The 4,507-nt window shown below is 45.2% G+C and overlaps 1 protein-coding gene across 1 annotated transcript in view; it reads right to left on the reverse strand.

Moving 5' to 3' along the window:
* The window catches only part of RCOR1 (REST corepressor 1), a 56,122-nt gene extending 51,981 nt beyond the window's left edge, over positions 1-4,141 (reverse strand). The window contains exon 1 of the mRNA XM_085317416.1: positions 4,125-4,141. The gene's annotated coding sequence lies outside the window, so the exon portion shown is untranslated. The remainder of the gene's footprint in view (positions 1-4,124) is intronic.
* Between the last annotated feature and the right edge of the window lie 366 nt (positions 4,142-4,507).

The following is a 4,507-nucleotide window of genomic DNA, read 5'->3' on the forward strand; positions in this document are numbered from 1 at the left end:
GCATATCTTATCCAAGTTGCCTTTTTAGTTTAAGAGCTAGCAATAAAGCAAGAGCTGTGGCCTACATCTTGCCACAGCCCAGGCCAGACTGAACAATAAAGCCAGAGCAGATGTTGAGGCCTCGCCTTGATTTTTTTTTTCCCCCTGAATGAGTCCACTCATTCTTTCCTGCAAGCAGGTGGCACCAATGTGCAGCCATAGATGAGGTCTGAATAACTATACCAGCAAAAAGCCTTTCAATACATACCCTAGGTTGTAAAATTATTTTTTATACATGCACGCAACTCCAATCTAAGCTCTGCAGTGAGTTCTGCATGCACAAGCCTTACAACATATACAGGAGTGGGAATTACTTTATTGTAACGCCAGAAGCACGAGCATATCCTCCTCAGTATTGAGGATCACACTTCTGCTAATCACAACAGGCTTTTGTCTAGACATGGCCGGGATTTTATATTGAAAGGGAAAAGGATTTGAGTTTGTTTAGAGAGACTGTTGAAGGATAAAATTAAGAGGTGAAAGTGGGTGTTTGGAGAAGGTTTATTAAAAGATGGGCCTTGGAAGACTTTAAAATGTAAAGTTTTTCACCATTTTTATTTTAAAGGAGGAAAACAAGTATCTGTATGCTACAGCAATCCTGAATGTGTGTGCGTGTGGGAGGGAGACACGCGAACACAACCACACAAAAGCCTGCAGTTCACACAGCCGGTGGGAGCTACTGAGCACACCTGCCCATCTGCAGTGCATTTCTCCCTCCTCCAGYATTAGCAAGAGCAACCTCAGCCTCCCTGGACTGTGGTTTAGACCTGCAGTAGCTCCAAAGCTCCATCAGATGAATTAGGACTGGGCAGACTGGCCAGTGGTAATGAAGGAAAGCACTATGCATGGGGCCCTGTGGGTGCTGCACCTCCACCCCGCACCCCATGTTCTGCTACCACCTCAGTGGGGCAGGAGCTAGGAAGCCCTAGCAGGTAGGTCCCCCCCTTCCCACATGGCTGCTACCACCCCCTCCCCCAAAAAAAAAACCAAAGCAGGACCTTGAGCTGTGCAGTGAGCCATTTTAAAATGTTAAAAATAAGTAAGCATGCACACACACAATTCGTTCCAAGAGCCAAGCAACAAACTGTCACTTTCCGCTCAAGCAGTCTCATAACCCTGCCCCAACGCAAGAAGAGATTTCCTTCCTTCCTTCCCTCCAGATCATTCTTTTCCACTTTCATTTAGGTGACCAAGAAACCAGAAGTACACCTACACGCATGCAACAAAGATCCRACTATAGAGTCTAAAAATACAAAAAAAGACAACAATAACATAGCACATCTCCTTYAAGAGCCACATTTCATGGTGCCGACAAATCCCTAGGCACTGCCAAACCTATCTGAAGCCAAAAAGCTTACTGATGAAGGAGCAAAGATGAGGCAAACATCTTCCTCTCTTTCCACCATACCAGATTTTAATTCTGCTCCCTCCCCGTCCCTTGACAGTCACTAACTCCCACACGCAGCTCCACACTCACGCAGTCTCCCGTTTCTTTACTAGCCAGCCCTCAGCTCTTCCTGCCTGTCATACAGGGCCCTCTGTCATGTTCCTTTACTCCCAGCAAGAAGTGCTGCTCTGGCCCAGTCCTGCCCAGTATACTTTATTCCTAAGTGCTGCCAGTGAACGAGACCAGGACAAGCAGAGAGAGGCTTCCCCAGCCTAGTGCTCCATCTGCGTCACTGGATTTAATGGCCCTTCATGGGGGAGGGGAGGGGGMGAGAAGTCTATCAAATTGTCTAATCCTTTTTTGAGCTCATTTATAATTTTGGCATCTACAACATCCTGTGGCAGAGTGCTACAATTTAATTACATGTTTATTGTCTGATGAAGAACAAAGAGAGCCCATGCACGCACTCCCTTCTCAGCTGTAAGGCTGCTACCCGGTCGTTTCATTTGGTGGCCCCATTTCCTGGCTCACGAGAAGCAGAAAATAACTGTGCCCTATTCACCTCCTTCACATCTCTTTGCTTTACAGACCCTCTACCACACTTGTCTCAGCCCAGACTGTCTGGCCTGGAAAACAGATGACTATTCTGTCTCTCCTGATACGGAGAAGGAGCTCCAAGAAGCACGCATGCATGGGGAAAGGGATGGAAATGGGGCACAACCAGAACTGTATACACTGTTCACGAAGAGGCACACCACAGGATTTATAAAACATGCCATAATGAGGCTCTGTTTTGTTTTCAGACGCTTTCATAACCGCTTTTAACAATACTCTTGCCTTCTCACTATTACCACTGAGTTGATGCAAAAGCCGCTATGACTCCCAAGATCTTTATCTGGAAAGGCAACAGCTGATTTAGAGACCACTACTGCATACATGTAGTTAAAGCTTGTTCCACCCCCACTCCTCCCAAATATCAACTTAGCACATAATAAGTGTCACCTTTCATTTTTATTGCCATGCTGTCATCAGACTGAAGGAGCTACCCATTCCCCCCCCCCATTACCTCTCCCCTCTCTCACATACTCCTTTACACTGTGACAAAAAGACAATCCAGTTGTCAATAGGTTAAAAAAAAAGAAAAAAAAATCAAGATCTGCCATTTGAAATGGACACTATACAAGAGCTGTTTTGTAATAAGAGAGAGACGTGCACAGTGGCTCCTCCACAACCCCCAACTTCAGGGCACCTCTGGCTTCCCAGAACTTCCCCCAGAGGAAGACACGGTGCAAGGAGCAAAAAGTCAGWGGGTGTCACAGACCTTGCAGCTCCCCCATCTCCCTTCCAGTTAAAAGCTGCAAAGCTGGGAAGCTGGAACAGGAATCAGAGGAAGGGGAACAGAGCTTTTATTTCTGCTCAGGAAAGATACACCCAGCTTTAGAAAGCACTGAACCATCTTATTCATAGAACAGATCCACAGTTTCTCCCGTAAAGCTTCAAACTTGGCCTTAAAGGCCGGTATAAGCATTGGCAACCCAAATGCAGCATTTTACTCATCTTTCCCACACGCTAAGGACCAGCTGGCCTGCTTCTATTGCCCAATGCAAGGAAAAAAAAAAAAAAAAAAAGTAGTCTCAAGTGTAAAAAAACAGTAGTCTCAAGTGTTAGCAAAGCGGATGGATTACTTTTTGGTATNAAAAAAAAAAAAAAAAAAAGTAGTCTCAAGTGTAAAAAAACAGTAGTCTCAAGTGTTAGCAAAGCGGATGGATTACTTTTTGGTATTTTTAGCAACACCTCTTCCCTTCCCACCCCTCCAAAGTTCACATGACAGCATCCTTTTGAGATAGCTTACACGGGTAAGTGGAAGTAAGGCAWGCCTAGAAAGTGCCAGTGTTATAACATGCAGATATCTGCTTAGCAAAAAGTGACTATTTTTTTTTAATCACATTTCAAAAATCCTTGCCAAGGGATAACCAGAAGCAGATCTGACTAACTAGATCCTGGAGTCCAACAAGTATGGGATGTGGGCACTTCTCTTTCTCCCTTCCCTGGCATTTTAGGGGTTCACAAAAACATTAACTAGCTATGCTTGAAGGATTAAAAATGAAAGGTGCTGGAGGAATGCATCATTCACTGTTACTGTTTGGAAAACAGTATTGTGAAGGACATGCAGATAGGATGCTCTGGTGTCTCAGTTGGGACAAGAATCCACCAAAAAGGTCAAACTGGAGAAAAACATCATTCCATTGTACTCTTGTAGTACCAAATCACTGCACAGCAGAATGAGTCAATCAGTAACAGCTAAACTGTTACTCTTTTAAAGCTGGGTCAAATGCCAACACTTTTGAAAGCCATAAGCAGAGAAGCCATAGCACTAAAACCCATCACATTACAGTTTTAGACATGCATCTTCCAAATCCAGCTGTGTGGTGGGAAGAAGCTAAACAGCCAGGAACAGTAACATCACCGCACTTCCTTGCAGGAGGTGATGCCCTCAAAGATGAGCAGAATTATACCCTGCAAGCACTCCCAGGATCTGAGCTGCCTTCAGGAAAGTCCTACCTTTTTAATGGCTGCCTGATTCCCACCACCCACCCCCAGCTACCCACGAGGCCCCTTCTGCAGCGATGGCTCACTTGCTTAACAGCTGCCAAAACACAAAATGTAACAGTGAGTTAACAAAAGCCAAACTATTTACCCCAGTGCTTGAGCTGCAATTTGTGGTGGTTCAACCATTGCAGCAGCAGCAGAAATACAAACTTCCAAGCTCAGGGTAGAGAGATGGGGGCAAGGACCACTGCAAGTTAAACCAAGTTATCCCAAGATAAACTGTCCCAGCTGGTAAAGTCAATGCTACAATGTGAGTCATCTACATTAATCCAGCCAATGCCATCTCAAGCTAGCTTTGTAGAGATCATGCAAGTGGCTCAGCTGGCAGAGTGGTAGAGACAGTAACCTCTGACAAGGGGGCACAAGCTTCCTCTATCAGTGCAGCAGTCTCCAGGAAAAGACACCTGTGCTCAGACCAACATAAGCATAAGAGAAGCTTGTATATCAAATCCCACCCAGCAATCTGAGTCA

The sequence above is a fragment of the Rhea americana genome, unplaced genomic scaffold, assembly GCF_003343005.1.
Source record: "Rhea americana isolate MKP2758 unplaced genomic scaffold, rheAme1 scaffold_5, whole genome shotgun sequence".
Classification (NCBI taxonomy): Eukaryota; Metazoa; Chordata; class Aves; order Rheiformes; family Rheidae; genus Rhea; species Rhea americana.